At 44.5% G+C, this 13,826-nt stretch overlaps 1 protein-coding gene across 4 annotated transcripts in view; it reads right to left on the bottom strand.

The window, feature by feature from the left end:
- LOC144756937 (uncharacterized) overlaps positions 1-13,628 on the bottom strand; it is a 120,769-nt gene extending 107,141 nt beyond the window's left edge. For all 4 annotated transcript variants that reach the window (XR_013595592.1, XM_078646357.1, XM_078646365.1 and 1 more), the window contains exon 1: positions 13,419-13,628. The gene's annotated coding sequence lies outside the window, so the exon portion shown is untranslated. The remainder of the gene's footprint in view (positions 1-13,418) is intronic.
- Positions 13,629-13,826: the final 198 nt, after the last annotated feature.

Genomic DNA, 13,826 nt, shown 5'->3' with positions numbered 1-13,826 from the left:
TCCACAATTCTTGTCCTCACTTTTTGTGTAGTCATGCCAATGTTTTTTTTCCTGTTTTTTTCCCTGACTTACACCACAAGAGTTCCTATACATATAGCTAGTTCCTGTTGATTATCTTTATACTGCTACGGGGAAGTGAACTAGTCTATACCTTGTTCCTCTCTTTTCCTTTGATATTAATTTAAATTACATTTTGAACATTAGAAAAAACAGCATGGAGGAAATACATGAGGGAGAGAAGAAGGTGTGTATGACACCGGTGAGGAGCAGGGGGAGGGTAGGAGAAGTGTACTCGCCCCGAGAGCCCCCGCATAGCACTTATCTCAGATAACTGTGCCAACAACCACTGTGAAAACAGAAGAGGGCAAAAATACCTCCCAGCACAACTGACAAGGAGGGAAAATTAAGGTTACTCGCTCCCTTTTTAAGATCCAGGACAAACAAACTCCCACCACTATAACAGCTAGGGGATCTAAGGAGAAGTGTGGGAACAGAGTCCACAGTGTCAAAGATATAAAAGGTGTAGCACAATTACCCAGGAGCGGTGGGATAGACAAGTACAACAGATTTCAAGTTTTAACTATGGAAGGGCCAAAGGAAGTGATTGTGACTCCCTCAACACCCCCTCAGGGAAGACCGGAGAAAGGTCCAGAAGCAAATAATGCAATACTCCAGAACAACACGCCTCAAAATGACAACAGTGAGGACGCACCAGGTAGTACGTCAGGCGGTATGCCAGAACAATGCACACAAGCAGGGCTGGGCAACCTATTGGGATCCCTAATTCAAGAGATGAGAGAAAACTGCCAAAGCAGAGAGGAATCAAGAAAAGATTCAGGCAACATGCGAGGTGCTTGAAACAAAAGTAAACTCATGAATGGACCGAGTACTTGTGGTAGAAGCAACAGTAGGAAAACTTTGAAAAGAGGTTGCGGATGTCAGGGAGAAGTTTACACCTCAAAAAAAAAGAGAAGGCGCTAAGAGATAAGATTGAGTCACTGGAAATGTGTCAATGATAGAGCCGGGCTGGAAGCAGGGCTAAGGTGAAAAATGTATGAGGCATAGCTTCATTAAAAAATGAGAGAATCAGATTTTACATTTTAACAATTTGAAGGGCAAAATATAAAGAACTTTATGATGAATCATATGAAAGACTTCATCCCTGGGGTGGATGATAAAACACTAGAAGAAGACATTCAAAATAGGGAAACTAAGAAAACACGCAAGGAGAATTCTGATCAATTTTAAAACATACACTCTGAAGGAAAAAATCTTGAGTGAAGCCTTGAAAGCAGGCACATTCACTAAAAGAGATTACGATTTCAGAATACGATCCCACCTATCAAGAGCCACACAGGATAGGCATTGGGAGCTTGGCAAATATATGCAAGAACTTAGGGCACGGGGAGCAACGGTTCAGATGAGATTCCCTGCCATACTGAAAATGATGTGGAGAAATCAGATGCACAATATCAGGAGTCTACAGAGGTAGGAAACTCTATAGAGCAATTCAAATCATAACAGAAATAGAGGAATATTTTGGGGTAAAATAATTATGTACTAAGATCCTTGCCTAGAGAGAGCGGCCCTCGAATAGGTCAAACCAGATTTGTAATGGAAACAGGGAGGGTTCTCCAGGTGCAGGTGGGGAACGATGCACTCAACTTACGTACAATTTTTTCAGTAGGTGAGGGAGCACATGGAAAAAACTCAAAACAATTCTTGTCGGATGTACAAATTATCAGGGAAGACATGGTCTCAACCCTATCCGAAATAGGGTCAATAGGATGGACTTCACAGTAAGGATCAAGAAAGTCCATGACCAACAACAGGGTCAGTAATATGGTGAACATTATGTCTTGGTATGTGAACAGCCTCAGTGTAAGGAAGAGAAGCATAAAATATTGGAATACTTAAAAATCATGAACAGTGAGGTCATAATTCTACAAGAGACACACCTTTTGAAATCAGAATGGGACAAAATTATGATATTCCAAAAGTGGGTGGACAGCTACGTCGGCACCAATCAATCTTGTTGCATTAAGGGTGTGGCAATCCGGTTTAAAAAAATCAGCAAAAGCAACAATCATAGAAGAGTTAACAGATCCAAAGGGAAAATGGGCAATAGTTAAAGTTAAAATAGATGGAAACCTATACACTATTGCTGGATATTACGGTCCAAAGACAGATACCCCAGCCCCACTACAAGCTCTCTATTCTCAACTAATAGAAGTGTCTGTTCCAATTATTTTTGGAGAGGATTTTTAACCTGTTACTAGACCCTAAAAAGGATAGATCTCCACCAGGTAAAGCCTTAAACCTCCAAAAAATGAGAGTATGGATGAAAAGATATATAGAGGATCTGGGGTTGGAGGATACGTGGACGATCAAAGGTAACCAAAATAATATATTCACCTCTCAAAATAACAAGCATTTGCAATGCAACAGGTCTCGCAGTTGCGAGAGTTTGAGCTATTGGCATTGTAAAAGGCAATGCCTTTTATTTACGTGTTGGTTTTTAAAACATAAATAGTATCACAGTCAACAGGGATAGAAGAACATTCTCTAGTTAAAAGAATAAAATGGAACAAGAACAAAGTAAAGCGACTGAACGTCTGGATAAAAAAATCAAAAGAAGGGTTCGGGGACCCTACCCACTCTGGAAAATTGGACATGGTGGATCGGAAATCTAAAAGCCAAGCTGATCGACAACTTTAATGTTAGTGCAACGGGTAATAAAATACACACCCCTTGCCTTAGACATAACACAAATCTAATTGCATTAATAAGCAAGCTAAAAAGGGCAAAAAGAACACACAAAATCAGAGGAACACAGGAAACAAGGGAGAGATGTAAAGACCTATCCAAGAAGAAAAGACATTTACTATGGTCACTTAAACAGGAAAAACTAGAAAAAGACTCGGTTACAATATTCAAGCTCTTAAAACCCAAAAAACAGCGCTAACTATGGCAATATATTGCAAACTTGGAGAAAGGCAAAGTGGATAGGCAAAACTCAGTACATGCTGACGTTTGGATAAATCACGTTGCTTCAATCTACACCGAAAAAGGAGCTATTATGGATCATAAAAACAATGATGCCCAATGGGCATTTAGTGAAGACATGGAAACGGAGACCTTAGTGGGACTACCCGGCAAAGACCAAGATGTAACCACAGTCAAACATGTCATAAAAAAGATAAGAAGAGACGGGGCTCTGGGGCCCAACGGCCTTCCAGGGGCCATCTTTAGAGAAGATCCAGTCTATTGGGGCAGAACTCTTTAAATTATTCATTGAATGCAGATTAAAAGCAAAAGTACCTGATTCATGGCGAGGGTCTTACTTGCATCCAATCTTTAAGAAAGGGGACAACACAGACCCAAAAAATTACAGGCTCATCGCTCTTTTGGATATCGAAGGGAAAGCCTATGCCAGCACCCTGCTGAAGGAATTAAACGACTGGATCAAAGAGAACGAAATCCTCCCCTACTATCAGACAGGTTTTCGTAAGGGTGGCTCCACAATTAACAACATCGTAGATTTGTCATACCTTAGCCAGCAGGCAAACTGTAAAACCAGCAAACCAGTTTTTGCGTGCTTTGTTGACTATTCCATCACACGAAACTCTTTGCCACTGATGCGAGATGTTGTGAGAACTACATCTCCCATGATGCACCGCACCGCGCCGGGCGCGGGTATAAATACCCTTAGACACGCCCCCTCCAGCTACTAACGGTCTGTTTACTCGGAGCCGGGTGCCTAATTTCTACGTTCTTGAATCGCCACAGAGAAGTAAGTCCAAATACAATGCTCATGCATTCTTTCATACCAAAAAGAAGGGGATCGTAACGTTTCACTAAAATGCTTGTTCTCTGCCCCAACAGCGCACGAGTTCAGGCGGCAGCCGCCGCTTGTTCAAGCGTCTATGGAGGGACTCATGCCCGTTCTATGAAGGTAGGACCCAATCTAGTATGAATTTCGTCCATCATATTAACATAATGGATGTGGTTTACTGATAGGAATCCCCCGTTTTTCAGCTTTTTCGATCGGAACATTGTTTAACTCACGTGTGCCGGCACCCCTCCCAGTGATTGTCTTGGGCGCAGCATTGAGGTATGTTTTGGATGCGGCAGTCCACCCGCTTAATGTGAGAGACATTGTGGAGGCATGATTTTAATGTAGATCTATACCTGTTTTGATTGCAGGGAAGTGATTCAACCCCCCAGCCAATAAGGTACCTTGAAATCTTTTTTATGTGTGAGTCTCAGCGAGAAGCTTTTTGGGATCAGTCTTTCTCTGATACTTATTATTATTATTATTATTATTATTATTAATCGGGTTTTATAAAGCGCAAACAACCCGGAGGCCTCGTAGCGCTAAGTACCGTCATACTAAAAGGGAAGGGATTAAATGAACAGATAAGTTTTCAGATCCTTCCGAAATTTTAAAAGACTAGGCTCACTGCGAAGGGAGGTGGGCAGAGAGTTCCATTCTTTCGCGGCATTCCAAGAAAAGGAGCGTCCGCTCCATCTGGTCCGTCTGATTTTGCTAACAGTAGCCAGAAAGGCAGTGCTGGATCTTAGGGATCTGTGAGGGAGATAGGGTATTGCCAAAGAACAAATCATAGTGGGGGCATTCTTCCACATAGCTTTGTGCATAAGACAAAGAGATTTAAACAGCACTCTGGCCTTAACAGGGAGCCAGTGCAGTTTCTTCAAGGCAGTGGTGGCTGACTCTCGTTTGTTGAGGCCCAACAGGAGGCGGGCTGCAGCGTTCTGGGTCACCTGTAGTTTTTTTATTGTAAATGCGGGGGCACCTAGATATAACGAGTTCCCGTAGTCTAGGCGGGACAGAATAATGGCTTGAACCATTATTCTGCGGGCTTCAAAGGGGAGAAGGGGCAACACTTTTCTCAGCATACGCATTAGTCCAAAGCATGTGGCAGAGAGAGTGGTAGCTTGCCGCATAAAGCTGAGATTGGAGTCTAGCCAAATGCCTAGGCTCTTTATGTGGCACTTTGGTTGGGGTATGGGACCCATGCACGGTGGCCAATCTGACAGAGGGCTGGGAATGGTTGAATTGCCCAACACCATGAGCTCAGTTTTCTCGCCGTTTAATTTTAGATGCGAGGTGGCCATCCACTGAGCTACCGCTACCAAACAGTTACTTAAGTTGGATGAGGAAGAGTCTGCCTGGTTCATAGATACCACTAATTGTGTATCATCGGCGTAGGTGATTATATCAAGGCCGAAAGAGTGCACTATGTCAGCTAACGGTTGCATGTAAATATTAAAAAGGGTAGGGCTCAATGAAGAGCCCTGAGGTACACCTTGATCCAAGGGCCAGACTTTTGAGTGAATGGTACCCTCAACTACCCTGAAGGATCGATTTTCCAGGAATGACTGGAGCCAATGCATGGCCTTCCCAGAGATTCCCATCCGATTGAGGCGGTGAAGAAGAATGCTGGTATTAACGGTATCGAAGGCGGCACTAAGGTCGAGCAACATAATTGCTGTAGTGCCGCCTTGATCCATTTGCTTCCTGGCCAGCTCAGTTACCGCCAGGAGGGCCGCCTCAGTTCCCAATTTTGGGCGAAAGCCCGCTTGGGAATCGTGGAGAAGATGATGGTTCTCTAAAAATTGGGTAATAGATGAGTTGACATGTTTTTCTAAGAGTTTGCTGATCCACGGAAGGAGGGAAATAGGCCGATAGTTGGCCATATTACCTGGATCCAGGGTGGGTTTCTTCAGCAAAGCCCTGACCTGTGCACATTTCCATGCGGTGGGTACAGAACCTGTGGAAATGGATGAGTTTAGTATATTGAGGATAACAGGTTTGACAATGTGCTCAATTTTTACTAACTGATAGGGAGGGGCAGGGTCTGTAGGAGATCCTGATTTCACTTTCATCATAATAGTCCCAAGTGAGTTCTCATCCAGCAGTGGAAACTCATTTAATGTTGGAGTCGTGACATTAGATGAGCTGGCTCCCATATCCTGGGATAGATTAGGTGAGCTAAAAGCTGAGGCAATTTTTTGTATTTTACTATAGAAATACTCAGCTTGACTTTCGCAGCGGGCCTGAGCTGTGCTTGGGTCAGCAGGAACCAGGGGGACATCAACCAGGAATTTTGCTATCTGAAAGATTTCTCTAGAAGAGTTGGAGGCAGTTAAAAAAATTTCCTCGAAGTATAAAATTTTGGTTCGTCTAATTTCTAATTTATATTTTTTAATGGCCTCAAGGTGTGTTGTTTTGTCTATCTTACTACGAGAAATCCTCCAGTTTCTTTCAGATCTTCTGCATGCCCTTTTTAGTTCTTTAAGTTCAAGAGTGTACCAAGGTGATTCCTTGGACTTAGTTTTTTCTTTAAGGGCTTTGATAGGTGCAATAGAGTCCAGGGCTGTGCACAGCCATTTGATGTAATTCTCATATTGCGCTGCAGGGTCTGTTGCCCTTTGGGGAGGGGCGGCCGAAAGTAAATTGGCCCATTGGTCTGGGGAGACTTTGGACCAATCTCTTCCAAAAAGGGTGGTGCGAGGAGAGGGCTGAGATGGCGTAGCTGGGGTCCACTGAATAGGTATTAGATAGTGGTCTGTCCAGGTAAGAGGTAATGGAGTCCCTACTTCCAGTCTATTATCATTGCTGAAAACACCGTCAAGAAGATGGCCCTTTTCATGCGTAGGCACAAAGCCTTTCTGTGTAATCTGGAGAGCAGCCATACTGTCCAGAAATGCCTTAGCCATGGAATTGTTAGGATCATCTAAGTGAATATTTATATCTCCTAATACAGAGAAATTGGATCTACTAACCACAGAGTTAGCTATTTTTGACTGGAGTGATTCAATGAAATCCCCTATTTGATTGGGAGGGCGGTATATAAGTACACCAGAGAATGAGTCTGTGGGTGAAAGTTCAAGAGTGAATAACATACTCTCACAGTTAGAAATACCGGCCGATGAGGTTCTACAAAGATAATGATTTTTAAGAAGGATGCCTAGGCCGCCTCCTCTACCTTCTGATCTATCCAGTCTCTGCAAGGTATATCCCATTTGCAAAATAGAGGTGATATCCATGTCAGAGGCGTCTTTTAACCAGGTCTCCGTCAGGAATATTGCATCTGGTTCATGTTCCTCCAGCAGGAGAGACATTTGTGTGGCATGTTTGGTCAATGACCGGCAATTTAAAAGAAACATTTTGTAGGTTTTGTTAGATGGGGATTTATCTTGATAGCTGGTCAGTGAAAATTTACAGTGTAAACAGATACCGGAAGGAGCGTCCGGGAGGACAGAATGCTGACAGGTATGAGTGATCGGAGGCATTACGTTTTTTAGTGTGATAGAATCATACCTCATCAACCTGCCACACTCTGTACCGCCTCGCACAGGGGGCATGGCCCCTGGTCCCGTCCGGTCGCGGACGGGCGCAGACGGGCTCGCCTTTGGCGCGCCTTCGGCGCGCCGCCGGCGCGCCCGCCCGCTGCGCGGACGGGGGACTCTGATGTTTATATCCAGTGTAGGGGGCGTGAGGAGGGCGGGGTCGCCGATCAACTAGACCGCGATCCTACCCCTACCCAAGATGTCGCCCAAAATGAATTCAGCGCCGAGCGCCCAAACTAGCGAGGCTTTCGAGCTGAGGAGGGGGTGTGAGGCCGCTTTGGGCAACGTAATTCTTGCACCAAAGGTAGGGCCAAACAGGATCTTTAAAATCGACCTATTAAAATATTTACAGTTTCTAAAAGTAAAGCTGTTGCATTCAGTAAATCCTGTTCTCTTTGCAATTCAAGAGGAGCAAGAGTGCTCAAGGGCCCCCGGCTTCCGCCTCAGGGGAGAAAAAGGAGTATAACAATACCTCGAGCAAGTGAGGAGGGACTCCTTTTGTATCCTGGGAGGGCGGGGTCGCCGATCAACTAGACCGCGATCCTACCCCTACCCAAGATGTCGCCCAAAATGAATTCAGCGCCGAGCGCCCAAACTAGCGAGGCTTTCGAGCTGAGGAGGGGGTGTGAGGCCGCTTTGGGCAACGTAATTCTTGCACCAAAGGTAGGGCCAAACAGGATCTTTAAAATCGACCTATTAAAATATTTACAGTTTCTAAAAGTAAAGCTGTTGCATTCAGTAAATCCTGTTCTCTTTGCAATTCAAGAGGAGCAAGAGTGCTCAAGGGCCCCCGGCTTCCGCCTCAGGGGAGAAAAAGGAGTATAACAAACAATGTTTGTAATTATTTTGTAGTGACAACGACCCCCCAATTCATGTCCTGATGAGAACCCATTAAATACACTCGGGTTCGAAACGTGTCGACGTTCTTCCCTGCAAGATACCAATGTCCGAAGGCGCAATAGGAATGTAATTTATGCATGTGTAAATCGCAAATTGGCCTCCATGTAATTCCTATTGTTGTAGTACTAGATGTAGAAATGCACTTGGTATTTTCTTGCAGACGCTAAACAAGTAGGCCAGTGTTTCATACTGTTAGACCACTTGTTTGTTTTATATCTAGGATTGGTGCCTCATAGACTACTTAATTGTAGGCATATCACAGTTGTCCATGAAATGTTTTTTGTTTTGGATTTCATTGATTGGAAATTCCATTCATCTGTATTATTGTGTTCATTTATGGAATGTATTGTTGGTTTAATTTGTTGAATGTTTTGTTGTGTCTTTTGACGCTTTAAAAAAAACTCTTTTCTAAAAACTTTTTATAAAATAAAAAAAGTAATTTCAGACACACGTCTGTCCAACCTGGTAATTTATGGTACTAGGTATTGTATTAATATCCCAACACAAGCTGTCCGGCCATTTTGTTTGTTTACTTGTTGACTATTCAGCCGCCTTCGACGTGGTGCCCTGACATAAGCTCTGGGTAAAATTGAGCAATAGGCATATTCCAGCAGGGCTCCTCAACGCCATCATTTCACTCTATAGCCATACCTGGATCCAAGTCAAATTAGCGGACAACACTATATCAAAGAAGTGCCGGACAAATCGCGGACTAAAACAGGGATGCGTACTTGCCCCAACGCTGTTTAATTTATACACGGCAGACTTGGGGAAGAAGCTTCTGAATGCTAGCCTTGTAACACCGAAAATCGGGAAAAACAAATTGCAAATTCGACAATACGCAGATGATTTAGTGGTAATGGACGAAACACAAAAATCAGGCTGCAAAGAGGTCTGGATGCCCTAACCAAGTACAATGAAACCAATGAGCTTATAATCAATGCTCAAAAAACTAAAGTAGTTGTCTTCGGCCACTTTCCCCAAAAAGTCTCACTGAAATGGCACGTGGGTACAGAGATCATCAATACCACGCGTTCGTATAATTATCTTGGATGTTGGCTAACTGAAACTGGCAAAGCAACAGTACATAGGCACAAAATGACGGCTAGAGCACAGACAATAATATTTTCGATTTGTAAACTCAATGAGCTCATGCAGAGTCCAACATCAGCACCCATTAGGAAAGTATTACAAGCAAAAATTAGGGCATCTGCAGGCTATGCACAATAAGCTTTCCCAGGCAAAATGGAGGCAATGTTGGACTAAGTGCAATGCCAGGCCTACAAACGTATTTTTAAACTTCCGAAACACACTCGTAACAGTCTAATTCGATTGGAGTTTGGCCTAAAGCAACAGAGTAAGGAATGCCTGGGAACACATATAAAATACTTTTATCAGGTGTTAACAGCTCCAGCCGGAAGTTTAAAAAGTATGCTCAATCCAATTTGCAGAGAGACCACTAACCCGTGGCAAGGTTACAAGGAAACAGCAGTGGAAACCTTGGGGTTAGCAATCGAAAATTGGCAGGAGGGATCAGTAAATTATATGGCGATCAAAAATGCAATAAACAAACAATGTCTAGCAGAATATGCGTCAAGAAGAGGGCCACCCGAATTGGCAACATCATACATTGGGCTTAAGATCCAGTCCTACCTTAGCCAAGCGCTGGGAAGGAAAGCACTTAAAACATTATATGGGCCAGACAAGTGCCCCACTAGTGCCCCTTCAAATTAAGGAACTAAATCCTGGATGGAAGTCCCTTGAACACAAAACAAGATGCAGACTATGCAACTATAAACACGAATCTCTGTTACACATGATTTGCTGCTGCCCTGTGATGCTTCTCCCCAGTCAGACTCATTTAAAACAAATTTGGCTACGGCTCGGGGTTTGGACAGTAAAAGAAGCGGTGGCGGCACTTTTCTCTTGCTCTCTTCCAGCAGATTTGGCGAGGTTTGGGAACTATATGGCAGAGCTGCGAAAAGGGCTTGCGGAAGAAGACGGGTCGGTCATGCAATATGCAAAGTTAACTCCACAGAATAAGTAATATGTGCCCCCATCAAATCAGATGGAGAAGGTATTACATTTTTACATTTTGGCCAAATATTACAAGAAACTTAGTAAAAAAGACGTATTGGCTGACCCTTGTGATGTCATCAATGGACAGACATAAATATTCACATATTTATCGTATTTTAATTGCCTCGAGACTGTTGTATATAAATGTTTTCTTTTATAAACCGCTGTTTTTTTTAACCTTTTATAACTGGCATACAAGTAGTATTGCAAATGATTTTAAGTAACTGTGCAAAATAAATAAAAAATTCATTCATTCCAGAAGGCATTAACGGGTTTTGCAACCTTTATGAGCACTAGAGGCCTAAAAATAAATGTGGGGAAAACCTTTACAATGTCATGCACTACCAGGAAAAATATCCCAGACTGCAAAACCTTCGTCAATGACACAAAGATAGCTATGACTAAAACGTTTTCTTATTTGGGCATCATTTTTAACAATAGGGGCACATGGTCCTCAGCGATCACCTCCCGGAACATGGCGTTTGCCCGCACGATTGGGGCGGTCAAACAATTTGCCAAAAGACTGGGCGGGAAACCTGTAGATATACTACTTAAGATCTATGCAGCGAAATGTGTGTCTACAGCTGTTTATGGGGCCGGGATCTGGGGACTGGCAGACAGCACCCAAATACAAAGGGTGGAAAATGCCTTTTTGAGGTATCTTTTAGCAGTCCCGCCTTCCACATCCACTACCATATGCCATAATGAACTTGACAGAGCCCACATCAGTGATCTGATAAAGATAGCGCCAGTCATGCTGTGGTACAAGATTTGGACATGCGAGGACACGACCTTCAACAGGGAAGTAATTTATGATTGCCTGGACCAAGCCGCGGGCTTTAAGCAGCCGTGGCTGGCCTATGTTAAGAAATTTCTGAACTCTATTGGCCAACCAGATTTTTACTCTAACCCAACATCATGCTCACGAATGTCAAAAAAAGCATTAAAAGGGGCATGCCTCGGTTTATTGGAGGAGAGGAGATATTATTTAGATGGGAATAAATCCACCATCGTAGCCCATCGTCAGATTCTCCATGACCAAGGCCTTCATCCATATCTGGCGCCAAACTTTTCGTGTTATCATAGAATGCTTTTGGCAAGAATGAGGACGGAATCCTTCTTTAGGCTAATAACGTTCCCTGCCCCAAATGACTGGTCTGTGAAGCTGATAAAATGCCCGTGTGATGGCTTAGCCACCCAGTCTAATATTCACTGCATTCTTTTTTGCAAGTACTATCAGTGGGGGAGGAAAAAATATTTGCTACCACTGTTAAAGTCATGGGGTTTGAGAAGTTGTAAATCTGCCCTGCTTAGATTGTACTTGCTCCAAGACGAGCCTACTATTGTAGCGGTGATAAAATTTCTGTCTTTCATCATAAAATGTAGAGGAACCATGCGCAATGATTAGGAGCTTGAGGTTAAATGAGTATTATCCTGTGCATAATAACACCAAATAATACACAAATATGAAATATTTATCACAACCGATGTATTAATTAAATGAATTTACCTATTGAACTCAATGAATTTTATGAAATGTTTTAACGGTTTTTAAGACTTGGTTATTTGTGAGTATAATGAAATGTCTATTTTTATAACGAATTTTAATGAGTAAGCTTTTAACGTGTTTTCTTGTCTGTACTATGCATTATGTTTGCTTTTATGGTTTTTGTCAAATACCGAATAAAGCTATCTTTGAATCTTGAATCATTCATTCATTCTTTCATTCAATGCCAATAGCTTAAACTCTCGCAAATGCGAGACCCATTGCATTGCAAAAGTTTTTTTTGTTTTTTTGGAAATCTGGTCACCCTACAATAGCGTGAAAAAGCTGTGCCAGGACGAACTCCGGGCTCTCTTAGTCTCTCTCAAAGGCTGCCATCTATGTCATCCCTCCCAGTGTCATATGTTAAACTGCAGTGATTGCTAAGCTTGAGAGGCACGCGGGTCGGCGTCACGTGTGTCCTCTTGAAGTATCTACACTGATTAGGAGGGCGGTCTCTTCCCAAAGACAGGGAGCGTTAATGAGGAGAGGGAGTCGCGAAGCTCCACAGACAGCGCGCGCCAATGAGGAGAGGGAGTCGCGAAGCTCCACAGACAGCGCGCCAACGAGGAGAGGGAGTCGCGAAGCTCCACAGACAGAGCGCGCCAATGAGGAGAGGGAGTCGCGAAGCTCCACAGACAGCGCGCGCCAATGAGGAGAGGGAGTCGCGAAGCTCCACAGACAGCGCGCCAATGAGGAGAGGGAGTCGCGAAGCTCCAAAGACAGCGCGCGCCAATGAGGAGAGGGAGTCGCAAAGCTCCACAGACAGCGCGCGCCAATGAGGAGAGGGAGTCGCAAAGCTCCACAGACAGCGCGCGCCAATGAGAGGGAGTCGCAAAGCTCCACAGACAGCGCGCGCCAATGAGGAGAGGGAGTCGCGAAGCTCCAAAGACCGCGCGCGCCAATGAGGAGAGGGAGTCGCAAAGCTCCACAGACAGCGCGCGCCAATGAGGAGAGGGAGTCGCGAAGCTCCACAGACAGCAGTGAGGACGCCTGGCGCGCGCTTGGAACGGATGTGACGAAGGAAGACACAGAGGATTCCAGAATGCTCCTGATAAATACTTGAGGGACGAGAGGAGTGTTAAAGTAAACACCGAACCGTACAGAAGCACAGACATCATTAATACTCAGTATTACGGTTAAAACACCCAATGGGCCTCCGGCTCCTGGCGACGCCTGCAGGTGAAGCGGGAATGAAAAGAAAGGATTTCACTGACAGGGAAGCTATGGTTCGAGCTTCGTCCATGCGGCGCCCGCCCTTCCCACCTCCACTACTCGATTCAATGTTTACAAGTCGTCAGAGCCGCTCTCCTGCGCTAGACCGGGATTCATTGGGCTGATGGCGGTTGGAAGTGGCGGGTAGTGGCGAGGCTCCAAACAGACGGAAAACGACTCAAAATAGAACGAATACCCCTATTAGTGCCCCCTTCAAAAGAACGAGGAGAAACACCCCCACCCCCCCATGGAGGAGCCGTCCCGAGGAGCTCTGCACTCATATCCATCTCCGCGCGTGCTGTACCTCGAGGCGCCTCGCGCGCCGTGTGTCTCATTCATGGCGTCACTGTCATTCTTCTGCTTCCTCGTGTCCCTGCGAGGACACCGTCCCACATGTACTGGCGCTGAGCTGTCAGCTGACGAGCCACAGGTGTCGCCGTTTACTGCGCTCCGTGCTGTCGGAGCCTCTGCTGTGAAGTAAATGAATACATCGTTCTTTCAACGAGTTGGATTGTTTTAACTGCGCCGTCTGCCCTCAGCGCATGCGCACTTGTTCATTTAAGACACGCTTTAATTCACGCTCCGCCAAGGAAGAATGTGTCTGTCCTCAGCGCATGCGCAGTTCTCATATACAGGCCCGTTTTAATCAGCGGTGGACCGTGTCTGTCCTCAGCGCATGCGCAGTTGTTCATTTAAGGCACGCTTTAGTTCA

Source organism: Lissotriton helveticus, chromosome 1_1 (assembly GCF_964261635.1).
Source record: "Lissotriton helveticus chromosome 1_1, aLisHel1.1, whole genome shotgun sequence".
NCBI lineage: Eukaryota > Metazoa > Chordata > Amphibia > Caudata > Salamandridae > Lissotriton > Lissotriton helveticus.
The sequence above is the reverse complement of the archived record's forward strand: the minus strand, read 5'-3'. Positions and strand labels throughout refer to the sequence as shown.